A 15516-nucleotide genomic window follows, 5' to 3' on the forward strand; every position below is an offset into this window, starting at 1 on the left:
TATGTGCATTTATTACATTGTTCTCTGTACTTAGTTCTGACTTTTGAAAATTTTCACCCAATTCTCTACTAGGTTATAGCCAAGGTTTTCTGTATTAGCAATAAAGCTATTTTTTACTGTAGAAATCTGGTAAAAATCAACCTCTTACTCCTTTGATTCATTCAATTATAGTGAGGCTTTTTACCTTTGCTTATTAAAAAAAAAAAGCCATCTGTATTGCTGTGAATAAGAAAATCAGATAAACCTCGAAGGTCATGAGCGACTTTCTCTGAGGTTTCTTTGTTCTTAACTCAGTTCAGGGATCTGAAATGATGCCTTTCTCTGAAAAAGAAGAGCTCATTTTCCTTTGGGAAAGTGCTGCTTCTTGTGTGTGAGGAAATAGCAGATCACAGTACCTCAGGCAGGTTGTGAGGTAAGGTGCCAGGCTTCATTATGTGGCAACTCCCCAGTGCCTTCTCTTTTAATGTAAGCATTTGATTCCATTCTAGGCCACTGGCCTCGTATAAGGCTGCCTCTGAGCCAGTGTCACAGATATTCATCTCCACATGATCTTCTTTCTCCCAACACACCATCTGTCTCTTTCCTTAGAGAGACACAGAGAAGCAAAGATGGAATTTAATCACTGTGGTCTCTAGGCTACTCAACTCCCAACTTCTGAGCATCAGCTAAACTCTCAAATCTCTTTCCTGTGGGAAGGGAAAAGGAGTCATTTCTGCACTTAACTCAAACTCTACTTATTTTTTAAATGATTGATTCTCCCCTCTATCATTATCATCATCAAATTCAACTAAAATGATGGTGATGATGATGATGCCAGTTTCAGGAAACAGAAGACTTTTCCCAAGTCTCCATACTCACTGATTTTGTTTGCATATCTTCGGCTTCTACTCTGGACTGGAGATGGCCTAAGAGGATTGAAGAAGATAATATATGTAAAAAACTTAGCCCAGTGCCTCACTCAACATAGGTATTCCACAGATGCTTGCCCATTATCTGTATCCCCAGTCCCATTCGAATCCTCTTTGATCTGGAGGATTAGAGGACTGGTTCCTGGGTCATTAGAGATTCCGGAGGAAGCAAGCAGACTTTGAATGGGCTCCCTAGCGTTTTTAGATGTATCTGGGTTATCCTTGGGTAGCACTGTCCTTACATCAGAGTAGGAGGACTCTTCCCTGGACCTCAGAATTGGGGTAGGCAAAACTTTCCCGTAAACTGCCAGAGTGTAAATATTTTAGGCTTTGCAGGCTATTTAGGGTCTCTGTCACACATTCTTCTTCTCTTTCTCTCTCTCTTTTTTACAACTCTTTAAAAAAAAATGTAAAAGCTATTCTAAGCTTGTAAGCCATACACAGGCTGTGGGCTGGATTTGGCCCACACATGGGCCATAGCTCACTGATCCTGGCCAACCACCTGTGTGAGATTTCCTAGGCCCAAGGACTGGCCAGGGAATGTTGCTTGAGGGGAGAGGGATGGGTAGAGCTTGTTATGATGGTTGGCTGTCCATACACATGAATAGGAAGCCCCTTGTAGTAGAGGATGGAGGAAGAGATAGAGGGCTGTGCAGAGTCTTGCAGCTAGCTCTTGTATATATGGTGTTTTGTTCTGGTCTGAAACTCCACAGTGTCTAAGAATTTTAATTTTCTTTCTTTTTTTTTTTTTTGGCCATGCAGGGCAGCTTATGGGATTTTAGTTCCTCGACTAGGGACTGAATCCAGGCCCTTGGCAGTGAAAGCGTGGAGTCCTAACTACTGGACTGCCAGGAAATTCCCTGCCCCACCTCCCTTTTTTTTTTTTCTTTTTTGCAAATTTTCAATTTAAAACTGGCCTTCAGGTAATATGTGTACATTTCTCATTGGAATATAGATTCTTATTTTGTTGAGTAGTCTGTTAGCTTAAGTTTGAAACATCTGAAAACGTAGCTGTGGGTACATGGGTCTGTATCGGCATTCTTACTCCGGACCCTACAATGCTGAGAGCAGTCCTGTTTTAGGATTGGTGCTCTCAGTGCTCGCTCTCTGAAACAAACCCACCAAGTCCTAAGTCAGTTTCAGGATATCTTTAATGAATCTGATGCTGACATGTATTGCCAACGGTTGTGCTTTGCATAAATTATGTCCAACCAGAGAGTTTAAGAACTGAGCCAGCCTCTAAGCTGTCTCAGATGTTCTATCTTGATATACATAATCTAGGAGTCAATATTCCCAGATCCCCTAACTCAGTGTCACAAACTCAAATGCCTACAAGGGTCTGGGTATTTAAAATGAAAGAAGCAGATGAGGTATCAGGAAAAAATATACACACTGAAGAGGAAGGCACATTCTAAACGGGGCAACTGCCACTCACCCCCAGTGACTGCAGTCGTAGAAGACTACTGGCCTAGTGCTGCCAAAGTTCCCTTTTCCTAAAAATAGACCAAGGGGCTTCCCCGGTGGTCCAGTGGTTAAGACCCCGCTTCCAGTGCAAGGGTTGTGGGTTCCATCCCTCGTTGGGGAAATAAAATCCTGCATGCTATAAAGCAAAAAAAAAAAAAAAAAAAAAGGAAACTAAAAAAGTGGGAAATATAAATTTATATATAAAATCTCTGAATTTTAAAAATTTAATGAGTAAAAATGTTAAACAATCCATGTTGGTCAAGCAAATTTGTCTATGGACTAGGTTTAGTCCGTGAATGAGGGTATGCCATTTCTATCTAATGTTTTTCTAATTGAATAAAAGGTATCCTCAGAGGGGCAGTCCCTCTGCGTGCTTACTAATCCAATGTGTAACCTTCTTGTATGCACTGTAGGAAGTACAGTTACATATACAGTATATATATATACCATATGTACGTATAAGTTCCTAGCATCATTATTCTCCATAGCCAACAAGAGGAAACAACCCGAACGTCCATCAACTGATGAATGAATAAACAAAACGTCGTATATCCGTGAATGTATATATATAGTGTATATATATATATATATATATACTATATACTATATATATATTCCCATATATATGGGAAGAGTGCATGACTGTGAGTTAGGAGTCCTGAATAGCCTTCACCACCCTTTGAGAATGGAGCAAGCTACTTATCATAGTCTTTTGTTTCCTCAACTAGGGAGATTGACTAGATGATATTTTAGTGCCCTATTAATTTCTACATTTTAGATTTTTTAAAAATGTATAGTCAGAGATGTGACCTAAGTCACATTTAGACACTCTAAGCTTTGTTTCATAGCATTATACCATTGGAAAAGTGATTATAAATCTAAGCTACGTTTATCACATTTTTTTCAGATCTATATATGGTAATAGGGATTTATTGAAATTGAGTTTTCAAGTCACTTGCAAGACAGTACTATTTATATCAACTGTCAATAGAAAATATCACCTGTATACTGTCATTTCACACATACGTAATAATTGTTAATATAAACAGTCTCTAATGTCCAGAAAGCCTATCATTATCTTTTTTCCGGTGGAGAAAATGCTACAAGGACACAGAACAGATAAAAGTCCTGACAGCACATTTTTACTTTGTGTTTCCTGTATTTTGTCCTTGAGACGAAGCCCAGCACAATACCTCCTGGTTTCTCTGCTCCTAGGATAGATTGTCTAGACTCAAGCAATCTTGCAGATGTAATGGGTGGATTATAATTTACAAAAATGTGATAATGTGCCAGAGAGAATGGTGTCATGCTTTCTATCAACAAAGGACGAGACAAAGAGCATGTTTTTAAAAATCCTGAAGTATGTGCCAGGGGACAGCATAGAGCAGGTTTGGGGACAGGAGATTTTGGCAGACACATGCAGGGCCAGTCTCTATCAGTGATGAGAAATGTCAGGAGCTTTTCTTTTTTTCCCAAATGGTTTTTTTTTTTTTCCCCTCTTTAAAAGCAATTTATTGAGAAATAACTTATAGAGTACAAAATTCTCCTGTTTTTACATATTCATTAAAATCTAATTTTAGAAAATTTCTAGCAGCCTAAGAAAAAACCTCATGCCCATTTACAATTCCTCCCCATTTCCACCCCCAGTTCCAGGGTGACTGCTTATCTACTTTTTGTGTCTAATTTGTCTTTGCTTGACATTTTATATGAAGAAATCATAGAATATATGTGCTTTTGTGTCTGGCTTCTTTCAGTTAGCCTAATGTTTTTGAACTTCATCCATTTATGGTACTTTCTTCCTTTTAATTGTTGAGTAGTAGTCATGGATATGGGCTTCCCATGAAGCACTAGTGGTAAATAATCTGCCTGAAATTCAGGAGATGTAATGAGACGCAGGTTTGATCCGTGGGTCAGGAAGATCCCCTGGAGGAGGGCCTGGCAACCCACTCCAGTATTCTTGCCTGGAGAATCCCATGGACAGAAAAGTCTGGTGAACTATAGTCTATAGTGTTCAAAGAGTCAGACATGACTGAAGCGACTTAGTGTGTGCGCACACACACACACATGCACGGATATACCACATTTTGTTTATTCATTCATTAGTTGATGGACATTCGGGTTGTTTCCTCTTGTTGGCTATGGAGAATAATGATGCTATGAACTTATACGTACAGATCTTTTTGTGATAGGAGTTATTCATGACTTAATAATTAAAGAATGAAGGTTTGTGGCTAAAGCTGTCTTTTTTGTTGTATAATAAAATTTGCTGTATAATAAATCAGTGCATATCCATATAACATCACTGTAACTTGTATCTTCTTTTGTAGGAGTGAATTTTCGGAAATCACACTGGCAAGTTGGAATAGCCTTGGGGGCAGTTACAGGAGTTTACCAGCATGTGAACATCATTTGTCAAGTGTGTTGCAGAAGAAAAAGGTTGAGAGTAGTTCTATTCAGTCACTCACTTGGCTGCCCTCATTTCTGCAGGGTTTATCTCTAAGTGGATAAGAGAATTTTTCAATGGACCTACAAGGGGACTGCCTTGGGTTAAGTCTTACAGGCTGCTTCTTTGTTTCGTTCAAGGCCAGATCTCTTTACAAGTTACATTTTCTTTTTCTACAGGAGCTGGCATTTTATTGTCTTTTTTTCACAGGTACTACTTGAAGATTTCTCTCTCAACCCTCTGCCCACCTTAATCCAGAGATGGTATTGGAGCAGTACACAGTTTCACCATCTTGCCTCCCTTGCCTTTACTTAAGGGTTTTATTATTAACCTCAGTGAGTAAATAGAATATAAACAAAGCAGTATGGGACAGTGGCAAAATTTTCTTATAGCATGACCTCAGAGCATCATTAGTATGTAAAGTCAGAGATTTCTTGGCTCAAATGGATTATTAGGACTAGGGTGAACTCCATTCCTCTGGTTTCCTTGACTCCCCTGCCCATTTCTGCTTACTCTCTAATAAATGTGGGGGAAATCAAATAAAGTCATTCTCTAACTGTAGTCCAAACATCTTTGCCTATCTAACTGTCAGCCTATATTTTGAACATTACTAACAGTTACAATGGGCTTCCCCAATGGGTCAACAGGTAAAGAATCTGCCTACAATGCAGGAGACACAGGAGATGTGGGTTCAATCCCTGGATGGGGAAGATACCCTGGAGGGAGAAAAGGCAACCCACTCCAGTATTCTTGCCTGAAATATCTCATGGACAGAGGACCCTGGAAGCTATAGTCCAAAGGGTCGAAAAGAGTTGGACATGACTGAGCACATCAGTTACAATGATTTTTTTTCCTACAGTGATTAAAAGTCCTTTATTAAGAAGGCTTTGGACAGATACCAATTACAGCCCTGATAATATTCCATGCTTGGGGTCCTTACCTGTTTTTTCTTTGCTGTAGTTCACCATCATTTTAAACGCAATAGGCAGATCAAAAATTTGTCTTTATTTTTCAGGAGTAGCATCCTGAAAATTTTCTGGAATATAATGACGTTAATAGTGACAGAGAAGTCAGTAAGCTAAGAATGTTTGACATGACAGATAAGTTTTTTTAAATTTAAACCCAAACTTAGTGAGAGAGATCACAGTGATAGTATCAAGATACACAGACATCAGCAGGGGGGTTTTATGGTCACTCCTCTTTTTCTTATTCATTGAATTAGAGTTCTTTTGGTTCTTCCGTTAGTGAGATCTGAGCTTGAGTCTTGGCTCTGCTTAGCTGCTACATCATCTTGAAATAGAGTGGCCAATGCTCCTAACGTGAACAGAGGGGTTACCTGGGGACACGTGATTTTTTGTGGTGAAAGTGGGAGTCCCAGGCAAACTGGGTGAGTTGGTCACCCTAATAACAACATGAGAATTAAATAACCACCTGAAGGTTGCTGTGAGGATTCTGAGCTGGCAGAAAGCCTAATCAAAATAAATTGTAAATAAATGGAAAACCTTTTTATTCAACTCATTTCAATAGTCTTCTGACTTGGTTTTATCTCCATCTGACATCTGCTTCAGTTGTTGAATCAAGCCTCCCAGAAAAACCAGAACCAAATTGGTATGGACTAGCACTTGTTTTTTTAAAGTGAAGATTGCTTTTTGTTATGATAAAATATACATAGCATGAAATGTATCATCACAACCATTTTAAGTGTGCAGTTCAGTAGTGTTAAGTACACTTACATCGTTGTGCAACCAATTTCTGTAACTCTTTTTATTTTGCAAAATAGAAGCTCTGTATCCTTTAAATCACAATTCTTCACGGCCCCTCCCTCTGGCCCTGGCAACCACTGTTCTATTTTTTACTTCTATGAATTTGACTCTACTTATATAAATTATATAGTATTTGTCTTTTTGTGACTAGCTTATTTTACTTAGCATAATGTCTTTAAGTTCAATCTATATTATGGCATGTGCCAGAATTTCCCTCCTTTTAAAGACTGAATAATATTCATTGTATGTATAGATCACCTTTTGTTTATACATTCAACTGCCAATGGATATTTGGGTTGTTTCTACCTTTTGGCTATTGTGGTGAATAATGCTGCTATGAACACGGGCATACAATATCTCTTTGAGATCTTGCTTTTAAATCTTTTCAGTGTACATCCAGAATTGGATTGGATGGATCCAAACTTTAATGTGCATACAGATAACTTCAAAATTTGTTGAGGTACAGATTCATTTTCAGTTGGTCTGTAATAGAGCTTAACAAGCTCCCAGGTTGTGGCAATGCTGCTGGTGGGTTGACCACACTTTGAAGTTCAAGGGCAGAGAAAAACAAAATAGCTTAGAAGTGAAAATACCTGAATTATGTACAATTCTGGCTCTGCACTAACTGGAAGTATGACCATGGGTAAGTCATCTAAGCATGGCCTCTCAGGTGCCTCAGTGGTAAGGAATCTGCCTGCCAGTGCAAGAGACACAGGAGATGCAAGTTCAGTACCTTGGAGAAGGAAATGGCAACCCACTCCAGTATTCTTGCCTGAAAAATCCCATGGACAGAGGAGCCTGGTGGGTTACAGTGCATGGGGTCACAAAGAGTTGGACATGACTGACCAACTAAGCACGCATGCATGCAAGTCACCTAAGCTGTCCAAGGCCATTTGGTCATTTATAAAATGACAGACTTGGGTTAGACAAGTTCTAAAGCTGTTTCCTGCTCTAACATTCTGTGCTATCATGTCTGCTTTAGATAAGTTTTATTTTCTTCTACATACTTGCAATGAAATACATGGAAAACAATGATTCCTGTGGTCAAGTACTGGAATAATTGCCATCAGGTTTTGAGAGCCATGAAAATTAGATCAGTAGATCTAACAGATCAATAGATCTGTAAATTATTAGACCAGTGAGAAAATGAGAGTTAAATAGACTTGTATAGAAAGTGAGACATTCTCCTCCACTCTGTCAGTTCATATTTATGAATGTATTTATCAAATTCATCCTGGGCAGCCATTTCTATTTAAAAGAAAAGGAAGCAGAAAAATTTCATGGTGAACCATGGGAAAAAAACTTTGATCAGACACAGTATTAAAAAGAGAGTTGAATATAGTTTAGTTGCATATAATTTTATGATTCAAGGTGAAAGGGAAATTAGCTAAAGATTCTCAACAAAATTCCAAGGCTATTTGTATGTGCAATAAAGTTTCAGCTTTAATCCACCCAGTAATTCCACTTTGGGGTATTATACTGAAATCAGGGAGAAAACTGTGGCTTTTACTATTTGCTCATGTGTAAATGCTCCTACATGACCACTTTGAATCTACCAATGTGACATCAAATGGCTAGCAAAACTTGTGAAATTTTAACAATCAGCTTTCATGAGCCACTAGAAACCAACTCTAGCATATCACTGAAAAGTAAGTTTCCTATCATTATGTTATTGGAATTAGATAGGAGAAACCATTCTAATAACCTGCTTTCTCCCTCTATTGCAGTGGTTCTCAACTCTGGCTGAGTATTAACATCAACAGGGCAACATTTAAAAAGCAATAATAGTCAGTCAACCAATTGGGTTGGTTCATCCCAACCCAATTAAATCAGAAATTCTTGGGATTCTGAGGCACTGGCAAAAATCTCCCTCAGGTTTTAATGTGCTCCCAAGAAAAAAGCAACAGTATTCCTGCCATTAATGCCATGACACCAAACTATCTGGTTATATTCAATATTTCAGTTCCTTCCTCCTGCCAAGAGAGCACTGACAGAGCCAAAGAGTAAAATTTGTAGAAGTGAATGAAGATTTCCCAACCTATCAGATAATTTTGTGTGGACTACGGGGATTTCAAACCCACTGCGAGATGCTGATGTCTTGACTAGGTCACAACTGATCTAATGTGGTTGACCAGACTGTAGGACTTATCCTAAGGCTGAGTAACTAAAAGGAACCAATAGTTTAAAAAAGGAAAATAAAAACTGATGAGAGTGGTGGCAGTTATGTCTTTTGAATGACAGTCTTGCTATTCGAAATGCTACTCTTCATAACTGGTCCTGGCAGAACTATATGGAGAGCATGGAAATTGGGATTGAAGAGTAGAAGAGGTGGGAAGACATGAAGTTGTAATAAAAGAAGGTGAAACTAAGTGTAGGCTGCTGGAGAAGAGAGTGACAGATCAGTGGAGTCATGGGGCCATCCAAGGGCAGAAGATCTTAAGGAACAAATGATGCATATGATGAGAAGTCACCCCTTAATGATGGCAAGGGGTTGGTGGAGGAAAGAGGGAGAGAAAGAGAACAGTAATACAACTTGTGATATTTACTGAGCATCTATCATGTGCTAGGTATGTCAGGAGGTATTTTGTATGCATTTTCACACTGAAATCTCAAACCAGTCTTATGAGGTAGTGACTATTATTATCACTTCTATTTTATAAATGAGAATTAGGGCTTAAAGAGGCTATGTATATTTCCCCAACAGAGACTGTGTGTTGTAGCTGTAACTAGTTTTCAAAGGCAAGATCCTGACCCCAGAATCCATTCTTTCAACCTCTACACTTCTGCCATTTGTTAAATACCTATCATGTCCTCGCCATTGTGCAAGATGAGTTATCTCCTTCAATCCTACAAAAACTCTGACATTTTGTTGTCCTAGTTTTTACACACAGACTACTAAGACAGCAGTTAAATGATTTCTCATGGTTGCAGTAGGTAGAAACAGTAGGGCCAAAATTCAAATTTGATCATAGCACCAATGAATAATTGAATCCAAAAGTCCTGGTGACAGTGTTTTTGAGGATTTGGGGGAAATGTCATGAAGGTTGGTAGGTAACTTGGCTAAAAGTGGGAAAATATCAGATAACTGGATAGTATGATTTTCAAATAGAGGGAACAGGACTTCTATTTTTGGCTGTGGCAAGAAAACAGGCACCAGATTTGCCATTTTGCTGCAGTTATACAACTGCCAAAAAAAAAAAAAAAAAAAAGTGAGAGAGCTGTTTGTAGGCATCTGACCCCTGAAAATAGAATAACACAAGAAAAGAGTCCTTATACAAACTGTTTCAGAAGCTAGAGGAGAAAATGCTTACCAATTTATAAGTTGTAAAAGAAAAAAAAAATGAAGAAGAATGGAGGTGGGGAGGGAGGCAGAGAGGAAGAAAGGAAGGAAATAAATTAGACTTATCAAGATTAAAAATTTATCATGATCTGTGATGGCCTAGAGGAGCGGGATGGGGGTGGGGTGGGAGGGAGGTTCAAGAGGAAGGGAATATATGTATATTTATGCTTGATTCCTGTTTTGTTCATCAGAAATCAACATAACATTACAAAGCAATTATCCTCCAATTCAAAGTAAACTTTTAAAAATGTATGATGAAAAAATATTATTAAGAAAGTGAAAAGGCAAACCATAGGCTGGGAGAAATTATTTGCAATACAGATGTCTCACAAAGACATATGTATATGCAAAATATATAGAGGATTCAACATAAAAAGACAAGCAACCCAATAAAAATGGTTTGAAGACAAACAAACACTTTATAAAAGAAGATAAACACATGGCCAAAAACACATGGAAAAGATTATTATCATTAATTACTATGGAAAGGTACATTAAAATTAGCATGACATACCTTTTTATACTCCCTCAGTTCATTTCAGTCACTGTGTTGTGTCTGACTCTGCGACCCCATGGACTGCAGCACACCAGGCCTCCCTGTCCATCACCAACTCCCAGAGCCTACCCAAATTCATGTCCATTGAGGCGGTGATGCCATCCGACCACCTCATCCTTTGTCATCCCCTTCTCCTCCTGCCTTCAATCTTTCCCAGCATCAGGGTCTTTTCAAATGAGTCAGTTCTTCACATCAGGTGGCCAAAGTATTGGAGTTTCAGCTTCAACATCAGTCCTTCCAGTGAACACTTAGGACTGATCTCCTTTAGGATGGACTGGTTGGATTGCCTTGCAGTCCAAGGGAATCTCAAGAGTCTTCTCCAACACCACAGTTCAAAAGCATCAATTCTTTGACGTTCAGCTTTCTTTATAGTCCAACTCTCACATCTATACATGACTACTGGAAAAACTATAGCCTTGACTAGATGGACCTTAGTTGGCAAAGTAATGTCTCTGCTTTTTAATATGCTGTCTAGGTTGGTCATAACTTTCCTTCTTTTAATTTCATGGCTGCAGTCACCATCTGCAGTGATTTTGGAGCCCAAAAAACTAAAGTCAGTCACTGTTTCTACTGTTTCCACACCTATTTGCCATGAAGTGGTGAGACCAGATGCCATGATCTTAGTTTTCTGAATGTTGAGCTTTAGGCCAACTTTTTCACTCTCCTCTTTCACTTCCATCAAGAGGCTCTTTAGGTCTTCTTCACTTTCTGCCATAAGGGTGGTGTCATCTGCATATCTGAGGTTATTGATATTTCTCTGAGCAATCTTGATTCCAACTTGTGCTTCATCCAGCCCAGCATTTCTCATGATGTATTCTGCATATAAGTTAAATAAGCAGGATGACAATATACAGCCTTGACATACTCCTTTATCTAAAATAAAATAATTGCTACTTCAAGTATTTGTGATGAAAATTCAAAACTGTACAGTTGCTTGGAAAACAATTTGCCAATTGCTTTAGAAGTTATGCATATACCTTTCATATGATCTAGTAATTCCATTTATGTCCATAGAGATACCTATGCATTTGACATATAGCACTCTTTCCGTAATAAGCAAAACATGGAACAACTGAAGTGTTCGTCAAGATGTGAGTAAATAAATAAATGTTGGTACGGTTATGGGATTTCCCAGGTGGCACTAGCGGTGAAGAACCTGCCTACCAATACAGGAGACAAGACGTGGGTTTGATCCCTGGGTAGGGAAGATCCCCTGGAGGAGGGCATGGCAGTCCACTCCAGTATTCTTGCCTGGAGAATCCCATGGACAGAAGAGCCTGGTGAGCTACTGTCCACGGGTTGACAAAGAGTTGGACACAACTGAAGTGACTTAGCATGCAAGCACACAATAGAGTATTGTGTGTGTGTGCTTAGTTGCTCGGTCATGTCCGACTCTTTGCGAGGGATAGACCCCAGGGATCAAACTGGGATCTCTGCATCAGCAGGCGGATTCTTTGTCAGCTGAGCTAACAGGGAAGCCCACAATAGAGTACTATTCAGCAATAAAAATGAATTAACCACTGACAAACTCCGCAGCACAGAAAAATCTCAGAAACATTATATTGAAACAAGATAAGCTTAGCACAAAAGAATATATACTGCGTGATTCTAGTGATAAATTCTGACACATAGATACAGATGTATGAAGATTCCCAGGACACGCTCTGAAAGTCTCTAAGTTTTGTTTCTCTATAGCTCTCTCTTCTCTAGTACTGCCTTATGGAATCTAGCAGCTTTAGCCTCTTTAAAAGCCCAGGTCAGGAGTCATGGGCTCCACTTAGGTTCCCCCACCGGTGCCCCAGCCTGGAAACTCTCTCTAAGAGGTAAGAAGGGACCATCACAGGGCTCATCTAATTTGTTTCCCATGCTCAAGTATCACTGTCCTTGGTTGCTTGATGGTCAGTGACTTGACCATTGCTTCATATGTTCTGTCTCTTTATTTCCCAAGAGGGAGAATGAACTGGTCCCCATTATTTTATCTTGGCTGGAAGCAAATGTCTCCTCAATATGTCCCGGATCGAAATTCGATCTTCTCTCTCTACCAGAATCTCAGTTAAGCAACCATATGATAGAATTTTTATCCATGGGACTCCTTGAAATCTTCCTGTTTGGTTGAAAGTCATTTTGTTATACAAGCTCCCTGTTTCAGTTTAAGTATATATTGTTTGTGAAGCCATCAACATCTAGACTCTTTGTGTTCTGGCTCCTGACATGTTGCCTGTAAAATGTCATGCTTTCTGTTTTTCATTCAGTATTCCTCCCTGTGGCAGCATGGTCACCTGAGTGCATATTCACAGGAGCTAGTTCCAGCTCTGCCTTTAATAAACAGTCTGACCTTGGGCACTTTCCTTTACCTCCCTCTGCCTCAAATTTCCCTTTTATGAAGTGGTTTGGGAATGGGTGGAGTAAATAATGATTTCCTTTCCAGAGTTAATATCCTTTACTTCTAACTTGTGTCATGTCGTAATCATTTTGACATAGCTCTGGTCCCCTCAGCACTTTCATCTGCTGTGAACCAAGGCTGAGACATTTTGAAGGACGCAGGAGGATTTAATCCATCCTTGTTTCCTCCCCTCTCTTCTACTGTCTGCAAGGAACAGTGGTTTATGGCAGCTTTTCCCTCCATCGTCCTCCAGGGACAGAAACAAGAGGCTGGAGTTAGCAGGAGGGATCTCTTTAGTGACCTCCTTTATTCAGAATAACTGGCTCTCCATTTGTCTTGGTTGGAAGAGCCAATCAGCAGACTTGGGAGCCTGGGTTCTTTCGCATTCTTCCTTGGCTGATCAGTGATTCATAGAGTCCATTAAAATGCCTGGATAACCAAAAGCTCAGTTTTCCCAGACGGAGGCTGCTTGGCAATGAAGAGCTTATTTCTCCCTCTTAGCAACCACTGAAGAGTCAGCACTTGTAGCCTTGGAGAAGTACATCTAAGGACACTTTGTTAATCTCTCTGGCACTGCCTGGTGGCCCTGGTCCAGCCGCTCCCTAGTCAGTGTTAGGGTTTCTGATGGCTCAGGCATTGATGAGCAATTGTGCTGACGATGTAGGGGGAGGGAGCTTATTGCTTCTAGGCTCTGTAGGAGAACATGTCAGAGCTATTTATGGGGAGTCCTTTTCCTACAGTTTGGAAGTCTGGGCAATTACATGCTTTCTTTTTCTAATGTGTAGTTCAAAATATAGTGAAGTGATTTTTAAAACACGAAGGTTACAAATTTATATGTCAGTGGGGGTGTTTAGGTTTTTCTATTTTCTAAACAGTGAGATCAAAGGCTATTGATGATGGGTCTCTTTCACCAACATTGCTACAACTGTGCTCTGTATGCTGTAAAATTTCTGTGTGAGAGGTTTGTGTCGTTACTGCAGAATTCCCTGATTTACTGTATTCTCTATTTTCTGATTCTGCTAAAGAAGAATTTTCTTTTCAATGTCTTTCTCAGTTGCCTGGTGCCATGTCCGGCTCCATTCTTGATACTGATTTGATTCTTCTTCTTACTCCTACTCTCTACTTCTTACTTATTTCAGGGATTGTGTCGCAGCCTCTCCTTTCTTCATCCTCCCTGCCTCCACTTTGACAGCTCCATCTACCGGTAAAAGGCTGGCTTCTCAGAGCTCTCCTCTCGAGTGTCCTCTGTTGCCCTCAGCTGCCCTGGGGACTGGATTGAGATCCAGTCACTGCTAACTTGTTACAGCTCGTTCCAGCCACATCCTAACAACAACAGCAACTGTGATTGCTCCTGTCACTGTGGACCAGATCTCTGTGAACATTCCCTCTAAACCTTTCAACAACACTATGAGGTAGTTATTGTTTTCATAAACCAGCAAATGAAAACTTAGAGAAGTTAAGCAACTTTCCTCAGTATATGCCTTAGTAAGCAACAGAACCAGAATTGCAACCAGAGTCCACTAGCTCACAGAGCTTACTGGGTTTCAACAACACTGAAATGTTTTTCTTGAAGTAGACATTTTGTATTTCACAGATCACTAACCAATAAACACTTTGGTGTAGGCCAGGGAGAAGGAATTATAATGAAGGATTTTCTTCATAATAAAGTAAACCTATTTCTTAAATACAGATAAGCACACCCAATCCAGGGGGAGTTTCCGGTTTAGTGGGTGAATGTAGACTGAGATTGGCTTCACTTATTTTCAGTGTTGTTCTGACCTATGTAAACAGTAGGGCTTCTCAAGTGGTGCTAGTAGTAAAGAACCTGCCTGCCAATTCAGGAGACATAAGAGACACAGGTTCTGTGCCTGGATTGGGAAGATCTCCTGGAGGAGGGCATGGAAACCCACTCCAATGTTCTTGCCTAGAGAATCCCATGGACAGAAGAGCCTGGTGGACTACAGTCCATTGGGTCGCACAGAGTTGGACACAACTGAAGTGACTTAGCACCCATATGTAAACAGTAAGTTTACCTTAACAGAATGTTACTAGCTCCTCTGATCTAGGCACTGTAGGTAGAAACTTTCACATACACGGCAGCGTGTAACACATGCACACAATCAGATTAAACGACTGGTGTATACGGGACACATGGTATCACTCAGTAAGGGCCAATTTCAATCATGCTTCAGTCGAAGGCAAAGAAAGATTTGGATTAAAAATAAACAAATATGGACTGTTTTCATATTTAAATAAATCAGTAAGTGGCTTGGTCAAGACATTTAAACACTGTGAACTTAGGATGGCAAGCTGCTTTCTATTCAATAATTCAACCAGACCTTAACCTCCTGTCTAGATTCTGTGTACATGAAGCATCTCAGAAATATGCTATTAATAGATAGAGCAAGGGCAATGATAATGAAATCTACATAACTGTATTTTTATGACACCTTTCAGAAAGGCACTTTGTTTTCTTAGAGGAGTGATTATTCAGACTATTTTGGGATAGGTCACACTCTCTTGACAGAAGGGCTTTCAGAGGTGAGCTCTTCAGTGGGAAAGTTCCTGACAAAACTGTGAGTTTCTTTTTGACATTAACTTAACACTAGGTTATAACCTTGATTCTGAACTCCACAGGACAAAAGTTGCTGGGGAAGGT

This window comes from Bos grunniens, chromosome 1 (genome assembly GCF_055505025.1).
Source record: "Bos grunniens cultivar Pamir isolate PY7600 chromosome 1, Bosgru_T2T1.0, whole genome shotgun sequence".
Lineage (NCBI taxonomy): Eukaryota > Metazoa > Chordata > Mammalia > Artiodactyla > Bovidae > Bos > Bos grunniens.